This window comes from Malurus melanocephalus, unplaced genomic scaffold (assembly GCF_030028575.1).
Source record: "Malurus melanocephalus ecotype Western Australia unplaced genomic scaffold, MMel_1.1 scaffold_545, whole genome shotgun sequence".
Taxonomy (NCBI): domain Eukaryota; kingdom Metazoa; phylum Chordata; class Aves; order Passeriformes; family Maluridae; genus Malurus; species Malurus melanocephalus.
This window is the reverse complement of record NW_026623777.1, coordinates 161,901-175,039: the sequence shown is the minus strand read 5'-3', so window position 1 is coordinate 175,039 and position 13,139 is coordinate 161,901. Positions and strand designations below refer to the sequence as shown.

General features: G+C 41.1%; 1 long non-coding RNA gene across 5 annotated transcripts in view; it reads left to right on the top strand.

The window, feature by feature from the left end:
• LOC130582981 (uncharacterized) overlaps positions 1-12,955 on the top strand; it is a 48,186-nt gene extending 35,231 nt beyond the window's left edge. The window contains exons 4-6 of one of the 5 annotated variants that reach the window (XR_008966378.1): positions 3,927-4,015; positions 4,163-4,309; positions 12,893-12,955. This is a non-coding gene — a long non-coding RNA (uncharacterized LOC130582981). The remainder of the gene's footprint in view (positions 1-3,926; positions 4,016-4,162; positions 4,310-12,892) is intronic. The other 4 variants (XR_008966379.1, XR_008966377.1, XR_008966376.1 and 1 more) reach the window with 4 other exon arrangements.
• Positions 12,956-13,139: the final 184 nt, after the last annotated feature.

Below are 13,139 nucleotides of genomic sequence, written 5' to 3'. Positions count from 1 at the left end.
TTTTTTTTTTTTTTTTTTTATTTTCCATTTTCCTGGTTGTTATCTAGATTGCTCTGTTTCTTCAGGTTTGTACAATGGGAATGGCATGACAGATTTATTTGAGATTGTTTCCTTTGACAGAAACAAGAAAAGTTTTATTTGGCTACCGTGTGATTTTCAAAATGCACTATTTCTATGACAACAACACTGTGGCAGCTGGCTGGGATCCCAKCTGTGAATGTGTGGTGGAACCCCTGAGCTGCAGATTCATTTCCATGGGTGAGGTCTGCAGGACAGGGCCCAGGAGAGGGACACAGAACTGCACTGGCCACATCTTTAGCCAGTGTTGGTGACAGGATTTACTGGCTGCTGGAATGCTCAGAACTGCAGACTCCAGGTCCCTTTTCCCCTCCGGAGGAGCCCAGGGAGTGAGAGAGTCCTGCAGTAGCCAAAGGCAGGGGTGCAGTAGCCAAAGGCAGGGGTGCAGTAGCCAAAGGCAGGGGTGCAGTAGCCAAAGGCAGGGGTGCAGTAGCCAAAGGCAGGAGGGCAGTAGCCAAAGACAGGGGGGCAGTAGCCAAAGGCCGGGGTGCAGTAGCCAAAGGCTGGGGTGCAGTAGCCAAAGGCTGGGGTGCAGTAGCCAAAGACAGGGGGGCAGTAGCCAAAGGCAGGGGTGTAGTAGCCAAAGGCAGGGGTGCAGTAGCCAAAGGCAGGGGGGCAGTAGCCACATTGCTTTCCACTGACACAAACTGGAGACGGACATGAGCCCTCCAGTGTGAGATGAGTTTGCTCTCCCAACATGTGTGTTGTAATAAGCACAGCTTAAACCCCGTGTAATCGCCCRAATCTCTGCTTGGATGCTGGAAATTCATGAGCTGAGTGACCCTGTGTCAGTAATGCCAGTAGGGATGTGGAAACCCTGTTGTAGTTTTGGTTTTGACATTTCCTATCCCCCAAATCAAGCCCCATATTGTAAGTGTTTAATGTTTGAATTTTCCTGTCACAAGTGATCTCTGAGAAAATAGGATTTCTGTAAGCAGCTTTCTGAAGAGTATAAGTATTTCTGGGTTTGGTTTTTTTTTTTTTTTTTTTTCGTAGATAAGTTATCTAGTCTTCATTTTAGGGAGATAATATAGATTTTTAGACTGTGTTACTTGCTCCTATGTAATCTGAATCTAGCTAAAGATCTCTTTCATGATTCATCCACCTAATGCAGAGAATTACCTGTCCCTGCTTTCATGGTGGATTCAAATCCCTTTGAAGCTTTTCTTTCTGCGTCAAGTCATGACTTGCCAGAGGCTTTGCGGGAAGATTTGGCGTGCTGGAGGTAGAGCTGTCAGATAAACTTTCCAAGCACTGCAGCCTCAGTGAGTCTGTACTCATCCATTACAGGATTATCATTGCAATGAAATTATGGGAAGAGAAAACATCTTTTGGGATTGCTCTGTGCATGGAATAAAAAGGGCTTGCAGAACTGAGCACAGAATATTTTTTTTTAAATGACTTTGTTCTATCTATTTGTCTTTCTCTGAGGTATTTATAATTTTACCAGCTGTATGTGGAATGATGATATCATGCCAGCCTTTCCCTCCTCTACTTGTGCTAACAGGAGTATTTCAAGTTGCTCAAGTAAAGGGTGTGGGAGKAGTATGCTGTAATTTCTGTGGAATTTCTGATTAGAAGACGTGTTCACTTCATATGTWATAGTTTGGAAGATGGGGAGGGTCAAGGAGAGAAAAGTATAAGGAAAGCTACAGGCTTTGCAAGAATGCCTGAATGTTTTACCCTTTTGAGTTATTATGAAATTGCAGTTATTGAGTGGAAATAACAGAGTTTCCAGTGGTGCTAGAGAGTTTCCATGGAGTTGAAAGAAGCAACGCACCATTTCTGAGTCTCTCCTGAAACCTTTTCCTTCCCTATCACTCTCAAAACCACATCTAGTAGATTGGCAGAAATATTTGCTTGTTAATTAACCCCAAATCTAGCATTCAAAAATTGAACGCTTGAAATCTTTGATTTCATTTCTATGGATCTTTTAAAACACGTGTAGCACCTTTAATTTTGTTTGTATACAGCTGGGCTATCATTAGCAAAATATTGGTCCTGGAACCAAAATCGTGGTGCTGTTGGTCTCCAGTTATAATTGGAGATAATGTATTTATGAATATATTAATAATTGTGTGTTGYTGTTTTGGCCCGGGTTTTTCGGAGTTGGTCCTCTGTGACTTTACMAGGTGATGTCAGCTGGAAAGGATTATGACATCATTAAACTTACATGGAACTGAGTGAGGCCTTCCAAACTTCTGTTTAGCTAACACTTTCACATGGCTGTAAAGCTGTACAAGTTTAAAACTAATTTAAAACTGTTAGGCGTAAAACAAACAAACCAACAATAAAAAAAAACAACAAACCAGAAGTTCCAAAGGGATGCGTAAAGCTGTACACGATGCCAAGAAAATTGGKGAATTTAGGCACTAAAAGCAGCAAGACCAGAAAAAGCTGTAACAAAATGACAAAATGTTTGGATACATCATTCCCACTTGCTGCATGTCACATGTGACAGGAATGYTTTTGGCACCGAAACATTTAAATCTCGCAGATTTATTGTTCGACTTTCTGTAAGTGCAATTCTATCAACACACATGAGTTTTCAGCGCAGCTCATGTTTTTCTTACATAAAAAGACATAAAATTTGTTAAAAGCACCTTCACAGTGCTCATTCTACTACTCTTCATTGAAGTGCTGAGACAAAATTTTGCATGCAAATGAACATGAAAATATTTAATATATATATATATGAAGTATTTTCTGCATGGTATCTCTGTATGAATGTGTGTACATGCTTTTCCTGGTTAAACCAAGGATCCCTGTGCCTTGTCCTGAAGGCAGGAAGGGACTGCCAGGTTTTCAGACATTGTCAGTGCTCTCTGCAGTCATTGAACAATTGCTGGTGGCTGAAGTGATCCCTGCCTGTTTTTCTCTTTTCCTGGATGATTGCAGATGCGAGTGGAATGCTGGGCCCCAGAGTGAATGGGGAGCCACAATATTGACTTTTATTGAAGGAAATAAGCAGAGGTAAAGCTTTTTGTGCAAACTGCCAGCTCTTGAGGGTAGATTTTTAATCACTCAGCCCTGGATTCTTTTTYACTTAATTAAGCTGCTCTTAAAGAATTTCCATGTTTACGGCAGAGTGAATTTCCTTGTTAGGAGGAAACCTGCAGACTTGAACACACGTAAAAGGAAATTCAGTGTTGTAATGTGGGAAGCATTCCTCAGCTCCTGGCAGTAACAACATGCCAATATGTTTCTTTCTGCTTGACAATATGTAGGAAATGCCTTTGATTTTGTGAAATTGCATGTAGTTGCTCAACATTTCTTTTGATTCTATCGATTAAAGCTTTTCTCTCTGCCTAGAGACATTAAATAGCAAACCATCTGCTAAAAGTGGATTGGCAACATTCCTGAAAATTAACATTTAAAAAAAAAGTTTAGTCTAAATATATTTCAAAGACTGTTTGTATTTGTATTCTGAGATGAAGAGGAAAACAAAAGTTTCTGTTACMGTCAGGCAAAAGGTTGCAATACCTGGTGAAATATCAGAACTATCTTCACACTGTGGGGAGAGAGATGGCAAAAAAGCAGAGAGGTACCGGGTGATGTGGTGCAAAAGTGTCATTCCAAACACAATCCCACGCGGCCCTGTGTTCCCCCTGTGTTCCCTGCACAGAGATGGATGGATGGATGGATGAGCACCCCCGAGTGCCTGTCAGCAGGGAAATGTCCTGATTGCAATCACTGACTCCATGGRCTACGTGTACTTAGAGAGTAATCCCCAAACCACAGCATGTGCTGAAATAATGGGATGGTAAATAGAAAAGCTGGGGTCRTAATGGAGAGTGATATTTTTTGATTATGCTGAGTTCTACTCACCAATGACTTTCTGATTGCAGTTTTTTACGAAGACTTTGGTGTGAGCAGCTCTTGGGCATGAGTGGCTGTCCTCAAGTTGAGAACCTGTTKAGAGGAGTAGGAGCTCTCGGTATGTTTGAAGTGCTGGGTCAGCCACAGGGAATGTTTTTTGGCAGATTAAGGCAAAAAGCTTGTGCATTTGACCTGGCTTTGTGGCTGGTTTTGCTGGGTAACAATGCCATGTAGCTTCCCTAAAAAATGTGTTTATCTGCCTTAGGGAAMGAAGGAACACAGAGGAAGAGTTATTCAATGCTCTGTGTGTCAGCAAAGATTCAGTGGAAGGTGGTTCTGGGTATTTGCTTCTCCAGGGACTGAACTTGAAAACAAATCTTCAGTAATGTTCTTTGCCACTGAGCAGAGGAAGGTAAGGATGTCAGTAAGACTTGCTTGTGGCCAAGCTGCAGTTAAGAATTTTGGTGTRCTATTCCCTGACATCTGTGTTTGCTAATTATTCTTAAAGTCAGCTTTGCACGACATAAGATACTCTCAGTGTTGTGAACACTGTCTTCACTCTGTGTTAATGTGCAAATWCAGGCTCCTGAGCCAGTCTGGAGAGAAATTCTAACATCTATCTGCATTTGCAGTTCTTAGTTTGCAGAAAGCTCTGCCAGATCTCCATTTGGACCTGGGCAGCCATTGGAGCAGGATTATTATTGCTGATGGAATGCTCAGTTCCAGGAAAGATGAGTGTCTGGTGAAAGGCTGGGATGCAGGGGAATCCTCTCCAGCAATGGTCCTGCCTCCTCTGGATGGCATTGCTGGCTCTTCTACCAGCAGGTGGGGAGGATTTTGCTTTCATTCTGTCACAGGTGACATGTTGAGCTTGCTGGGCTGATTAATATCCCTAAACAAAAGCTTCAGTGTTTACTCTTCTAGAAGGAGCTTTGTCAAATTCAATCAGTCATTATATTTACATGGCAAATGGTTTTTGGCATATATTGTAATCAGCCTGTGTATGATTATTTTTCTGAAAGAAAGCACAGAAAGTTGATGCTGTTCGGGGCCCTCTGCAATGARCAGAATGGCTAAAAGAGTGTTTGCAGCAGGAAGATAGATGTTACATTTTCAATGAGTGCAGTTTTCTCTTCCATAATGGAAATTGTTTTGCTGGTTTTGTTGGGAATCTTCTTTGTCVGAGGACATGCTTATCCCCTCTTGTTTAGGCTCAATTTATATGCTAACTGCTTTGGCAAAATGCCAGGTGACCTTGTGACAGTTTTGTACCCACTGGGACTGAGGCCCTTGTGGTGTTTGTTTCTGTCACCAGTTTGGATGAAGTTCCTTTTCTTGCTTTGCTCTGCACAAGGAATGCGACCTCATACTTATGAATTCGTAAAGAAGAAATAATGATGGGCAAGGAAGGCACAGTGTTTCTTGTTGGGAACAGATTTTTATGGTTCAGAGGTAGTTTCYATCCACTCTTTTTAAATTGTGTGCTATTTCAAGGTGCCAGAGCAGGCACATTTGCAGGGTAACCATGTCCTGTTCAGGGAAAAAATAAAATAAAATTKTGCAGTTTGGCCTAGGAGGGGAAACTCTGATAGTCCATTAGCTTTTGGTACTGTCAGCTCTGTACTTTGTATTACCWTGGCAAAATTTCAGCTTTTATAGAGCTATGAATTGTCTGACTATGACAAATTTGTAAAAAAAAAATCTTACTTCGTTTGGTCACTATAGCATGGTTGCTTTGTAAAGCATATATTTTCTGTGGTTTTCTGTAATATAATTTAGTGCTGTAGCAAACGTTTTATACCTTGTTAGGAGAACTTCCCCAAATGAAGTCTGAAAATTCACTGTAGAGGCAACAAAGCCATTGAGAACTGTGGTGGTACAGATATAAACAAAAATACCTGTTCATTATGGTGAATTGATGCTTTCACAGTAAACCCCATTTTTCTTCATGCTTTAGTAAGAACTGCCCAGCAACTTCTTGACAGAAGGCAATTGTCTTTAAAAAAAAATCACTTTCATGATATTCTTATTACCTAGATTACAAAAAAAACCTAAACCAAACCCCAAACCAATGTAATCACTGAAATGGTTCACTAGAAGAACAATGTAGGCAATTCTGCTAGCTAACCAGGAATATTTTGTAAATTACTGCAGGCTTTAAACACAACACTTAAGGAACTGCAGTTGAAAAATCCTTGAGTTTTTAATTAATTTGCAGAGCAATGACAGCTATGAGGGATGTAAGTAGAAATTCTTACGTGTGAATACAAAACCTCTGGAACACCATGCTGGCCAATTTTTAAAGGAATTTCTGATCGCAATGTATATTATTGATTAGTTTTTCAACCCAGAAGCTGTGTTTAATTATTAATACATCTCTGTCCCGGAATGTGCAGTGTTTAATGTGTGTTTAACAGCGAAAGCCCCAAACGCTGCTGTTTGTGCCTATTCCTGATGCGGTGCTGTTCACTCCGAGCTGCACTGGAACCCAGGGAAGCTCTGCATTCCCGTTACTCTCCTGGGATCTCATTTCATTGAGCYTGTGCTGGTGGCTGCAGTGCCTTCAACACTTCCCTTCCAGTGGGATGGTTCAGCTATTGATTCTGATTCTTGGGCTGATTTTATTGTGCGCATTAAGGTGCAAACAAAGCCAGGGGTGAGCTCTTTGTTCTGCGGATTCACTCCTGAAGTGGCTCTGTACAGTTCAGGAAAAGAACTCCAAGCTGAGTTTTCTATCCCTAACTTTCACAGAGCTTTAGGTGCTCAGGAATTTTGATACACRGGCTTTACTGAGACAGGAGTTTAATTAAAGGAAATGCACATTCTGTACATCCATTTCCTCTTGCACACATAGATTTTCTCATCATGACTCTCCAGAACAGAAGCATCCCAGGTTTGCAGCTTTGATTTTTCTGATCTTGAGAATGTTTGCTGCATTAGATTACATCCCATTGTGCACAATTGCCTTCTAAAAGTTATTCAATTATTTTTTTTCCCCTCTTATTGGAGCTGGAAGTTTTCCAGGCAAAATATTTTCTGAATTGCTTTGTACTTTATTCTTTCCTTAATCCTAATGACTGCTGCAATCCTACAGGCTTGGTCAGTAAAGCCACAGTCTGCATGAGTGACACGAGGATAATCTGCTCACTATACACTGCAATAGAAATTAATTCCACTCTGACCCTGTTGTTTTTCCAGACCGATCTGTAACCTGTTCCTTGACTAATTTTTTAAAGCTATGGCTGGAGCAGTTATTGTTGAGTTTTTATGAGCACAGAAAAGCCCAAGTGATTTATTCTGTATATTCCAGATTGTTATGAATGTATACTATTCTTACAAGTTTTTTTTTGTTTTCCTCAGTCATACAAGAGTAAGAAAATGTGTGTGCAGAACATTAAAATTTATTATGGCAGTTGACTTGATGAATTCAGCTTATCCCTGTGTGCCAGTTAAGATGGAGAGGGCAAATGTTAGTTATTCACCCTGGGAAAAATGCGTTTATTCTCCTCCAAAGGAAGCCCAAGGCAAACTTTGGAAAACATTTTTATGAAATGTCCATCTTGAGAGGGAATTTCAGCACAGCTTTTCTATATCTTTATTTACTTGTGCAGCTGAGAGGAAGAAGGGGGAAACAAAAACCCCACACAAATGTATTTGTACAACAAAACAGAGAAAAACATATACTAGAAGCTTGCTTTCTTCCTAGTGCATTTACTGATTCAATCGTTTTACTGTGATAACTGATGATAATACCATCTTACAGCATTTACCCAAATACCTATAAAACCAGGGAAGTTAATTTGATTGTATTTTCTTTAATTTTTCTCACTATTTCAAGGAGGATTCTCAACATCTTGATAGCCCCAGTGTATTACTGATGTTAACATTAGCACAAATCATCTGCTTGGTATCAAAGATGGGAGAGTGCTTTTAATTTATCATTCATGTTGTTCTGCAAGAGGAGAAGCTTAGCTTTATATTTTTTTTTATTGAAGTGTAGTTTGCAAACATTTGAAATGTCCTTGCTCCCTGCTGCTGCATTTGTCTGTGCCCGGTGCTTTAAGCGTGACAAGGGCAATGGCAAATGGGAGCAGGAGAAGCTTTTACACAATTGCAGGCTGGTTCTTCTTCAAAATAGCCCTGCTCTTCATAATTCTTCAGGTTTCATTTAAAACTCATCTCTTGGGCTAGCTTAGGAAAATTCTAGCCAGTGTGAAGTAGTTCCAATGTACAATAATGTCTGCAATTTTTGAAAAGTACATTTTAAGTATTTTTTCAAGCACAGGCCCACTTAGCAAAGTGTTTGTGTAGCCAGGTGCTGGTGAGAACATGGTGCTGGAAGGGGGGAAGCAGCCTACAAGGTTTCATGTTGGAAGCACTTAGGAAAAGTGAAAAGCATGTCATGAAAACTGCTCTTCAAAACTTCTGTGTTTGTGAAGAAGTGGCCAAAAAAAGATTCTTCAGAGCTCTGAAAGAACTGAATGGAAATAGTTGAAGTAGAACTAATCTGGGGGAGCTCAGCACAGCCCAGCAAGCAGAGAAAAATCTCATTTGGTGTGATTACTGGACGGAGAAGCCTATTTTTGGTGCTTTGAGTTGGATGACTGTACAAGAGCGTGCGTTTCTGTYTCTGTTTGTGAACTCTGCTTTTGGTGGGACCACTCAGTTCTGTGTAGAAGGAAAAGCTGTATTTATATGACTAATTAGCCATGTCACAGCCTGACAGCTCCTGGCAAAACAGTTTTCAAAACAGTCAAGTGCTTTTCATGTTTCCTCCAGGTGACATAGATTTGGGTTTATGATATAAAACACACTGAGCTTTTAAATCCTCTCAGCTGCACAGATGCAAACTCTGCTAATCCTGAAGAAAAATGTGGTCTGCTATTCATTAAATGCAGATGAGTTTCCTATTTTAGTAAGCCCATTAGAAGATGCCTAAATTTAGGAGCACGTGCAGTTACAATCAGTGGAATGTTCTGAACCTTTTTATCTTCTTTGTCACCCTGGAACTCTCTGTGCTGTGTCTTTGAGAGACCTCAGACCCCAAGCCCTGCTGTGGGACTTGGTTTATTCTGTTGCCTTTGCACTTTATGTGTAAATCTTCTGTGTTTCCACTTATTTCTTCCATGATGATAAGGAAGTGAGGAAAGTCATCATTAAAAATTWCATCATTAAAAATTCAGCTTGGTTACTGAGCACCAAGCAGGAGCAATCTCAGTTTCTGGCACCCCTCTGTTTCCTGGAGCACACTGGTCTCTCATCTGTCAACTTCTGTTGTCTTCCACTCTTAACCTGGAAAAAATACTCCGTGTAATCAACTAAYCTAACGAGAAACGGTTGGTTTTGCAAAACAGGGGTTTAATTTGTACATCCCTCTTTTCATTTGAACAGTGCTCACTATCGTGAACTTCCTTGGGCATTTTGAAAATATTATCCCAAATAATTAAAAGAATGGCCATTATGTATGATGATAACATGATGTCTTTTTAATCCAGGACAGGAAACATGTTAGGCCTGTGCCGTAATTCTCACAAAACTGCCCAGATCAGAGATGATGAGTTTAAATTGGTTTAGCCTTTTCCTTGACAATCTGATCTAATCAGCATTGCAGGGGGGCTTATTGCTCCGAACCAGAGCCATGACCTGGAACAAGGCTGTCACAATGCTTGTCTGAAAAATTCGGGGGGTAATTGTGTCCATCTCATTCTTCTCTTCCCATTACGGGTCCCAGTGCTGGTTTGTGGCACTTCCACTGCAGTTTGCAGTGCTGAGATCTGTGTATCATGACTGAATCAAGTCACCAAATTAATTTTCAGGCAGTTTTTGGCAGATTAGTAGTGTATTATTAGACCCTTATTCCAAATATTGTGGTGTGTTTGTTAGAGGTTAATTATGTTATTAATAATTACTTAATCAGTACCTTAAGTATATAATTATTTGAAATAATAAAAAGAACTTTGCAGTTAAAAACTTGGRTTTTTAAATGAAGCAATGGTAATCCTTAAAGTTATAGCCAATAAATAACTATTCTGACCATCCTTTATCTTGGAGGCCTGTAGTTTAGGAATTATGCCTTGCTTTAAAAGAACTRATGCTGTCTTAAAATCTGGTTTCCAAGTAGGAGAAATGCAGAGTGGTATTGCTTTGGACAAGCTTAAAATTGTGTTTTGGAAAGTCTGAAGACTTGGAATTTGGTACTCCTTAATCTCCARTATCCTTATAATGCATTTTTTGAAAATCAGCCTTTTACCCATTTGAGAAGACAGAATTCATCTCTGTCAAAATATTGGTGTCAATGGATATGGAAAGCCTTAAAATGCAGTACTGGTGCCCGCCAGAGAGTTGTGTGTCTTCATCTGAGAGCAGATGGGTTGTGTTGGAAACACACATTTCCTTAGATAATCCCATCCCAGGAAATGAGAAGGTTTTACCCTGCTCTCAGGTTGTCTAGGCTCRTAGTAACTTTATGTTAACTTTGCCAGAATGATGCATGGATCTGTCTAGGCTGATTCATATCCATGGCACCGCTATGGCTAGAGGGGAATTTAATAGGCTGGCAGTGAGAACATGTCTAGTAGGAACAACAATGGCCAGGATTTATGGTGTTTTCAGATCACAGTAGCCCAGCTGGAGAGSATACAGGAGAAATACAGAGCCCTTACCAAGGCCATGGTTTTGTTTATGTAGTATTTTTTTTTTAATGTAGTTTGGATCAGGTTCATTTTTTTTCTTAAGATTAGGACTCCGTTTCCCTGTCATCTGTGCAGAGTCTGACAGGCTCTGTCAGTCTCTCTGAGGCACCCTGGCAACTTCAGTCTGCCTTACTAAGCTGTAAGCAAGCCCTAGTAGTAGCAGAATTTAACCCACCTATATATTGCATATTTTCTTAGGTGCACTTCTGCTGAAGTAATTTCTTTGGGAACAAAACTAGAATACCAAGGGGAATTAACTTAACTTGAATATTGAAAACAGTAAAGTTCACTTTTCAACACAAAGCCGTATTAATGTTGACACCTTGCCATTTTGACTTTTTGGGGAGACAAGAGAATATGTAAAATAAGTTTTTGAGGGAAGATCTGTTACTATAACTTTCCATTTTTGTCTTCTGAGTACACTTTTCTCCAGGGCTGATGCAGTGGTGCACCTTGGTGAACTGCTTCAGCTTTTGCTTGTCGGTGTTTTACCCTGCCATGCAAACAAGGATGTTTTCATTTAGGRGTTCACTGGTCTGATACAGGATTTATAGCAGTGTCCTGCACAGGAGCAGCCTTGCAAGACAGGAATTGTCAAATCGTCATTTTTGAGGATGCTGATCAGGTGTTTTTGTGAATTACAATAGATTTTTTAAGTGGGATCCTCCTCTGTGTATCTTGCTGTGGGACAAAGTTTTGGTGAAGTTTTGACACTTCTGAACACTGTCTGATGGCTCTGTGACCCAGAGCAAATCTGGGATTTTTACCTGTCACACGGAATAGCCTCTGGCAAGAGGGTAGAGAGGGTATGGATTGCTTAACAGATGAAGGCACCCGTAGAGGAAAAGGATGAAAGGATCCTTCCGTCCATTGAAAGCTCTAAGGCTGCTGTCTGCAGGAAATGGAATATAGATTTTTTGAGTGCTGGGAGCCGGAATCTGAGGCGATTAGAGCTCATCAGAGAGCTGAGGTTTCTTTTGTCTTTAATGATGCTCTGCTTAGATGCACATGATGAGTGCAGCTTGCACGTCCAGGCGAGGCACTTCGCTCTGGAATCATGACCTGCTCCTTCCTCTCTGGGCTGGGAAATCCAAGGCTCAGGCACTCGGAGCAGCACAGATCAAAGCCTTTCCTCCTACAGCCTGGCATCATTTCCAGTTCATTCTTCCTTTTGGGAGGCACCTGTTCCACCTGGGCATGCCTGTTGGACACATTGACAGTTTTTCAAAAGATTCACTTTAATTTTCTTAAGTCYCTGTGTTTGTAAGCCCAGCTTTTCAGAAAGGAGAGTTCTTTATTTTTTTGGTTCCCTGCTAATGGCTGTGGGGACTGTTGAAGAATAATGAGAACTTCCAGAAAAAGAAGGTATTTTTCCTTTGTGAGGCTCTAGCTTATRTTGGCAAATCAGAGTCAAGTAGGGTGATCTTGCTTTACTGGTGTCCTGTGGGTTTAAAGTGTTTACAGAAACAATGGGCTCTCTGGGTTTGGGGGGTCAGCTGTCATGTGTTTGTCACAGAGAGCTCTCAAATCACCTCGAACAGACTTTTAAGCAACTAAACACTGAGAGGGAATGCTGTGATCTCGTGGTACTGGAGCTCTTCTTAAATTGATTTCTGGGTTTATCTTTCCCCCTCTTCTCTGTTTGGCATAGCAGCCAGAGATGTGGCCTTGTGAAATGGAAACCTTTCATAATGACACAAATAGTACAAAGTGATGGTCCCAGAAGCATCATCACCTGCTCCTAAATATGGGYTAAAAATTCAAATAGGAAGGATTGGTAAACTGGACCATAAAGTTATTTTATGACTGAAACTGGTTTGCTATTTAAATATGGATGCCAAGTACAGTGAATTTTCTCTCTGTTGAATATGGAGTTTTAAAGAACTTGTTTTACACATGGAGTTTGGCATCCATTTTGTTCATTATGTATAGATGTTTGGTTTTCCYACTTCAAAACATTAGTCTTGTCCTAGCAACATGATGGAGGCTGATATTAAATAGCTCATCTTAGTAAATAAAAGCAAAATAACATTCTTTTCTGATAGGGCTCCTTCCGAAACTTAATTCATTTAGATTTATCAGTCCTGGCCTTTAGTGAGATTGGGATTTAAAAAGGGCTGTTTCTACCTAGCTTTATTTGAATATTAAATTTTGAGCCTTAGGTGCTGATACACGGGTACGAGAGGGCACATCATGGGAAGAGTTACAGCAGCGAGCGGAGCTGGAGTCACTGGAACTTTGTAAAATAAAACCCCTCAGAGGCCACAGAGCCTGTCTGAAAGCGCTGCCTTTTGTCTCTGTAGAAGCTCCGGCGAAGGCGGAGGACGAGGCCGTGGAAGCGTTCACCGACTCGTCGCTGTTCGCCCGCTGGGGACAGGAGCTGAGCCCCGAGCAGCGGCGCCTGGCCCTCAAACAGTTCCAGTACTACGGCTACAACGCCTTCCTGAGTGACCGCCTGCCGCTGGACAGAGCGCTGCCGGACCTGCGCCCCGCCGGGTGAGTGCTGGAGCTCTGTCCGTCTGCAGGGGTGTGTTACAGACAGGGCACGTG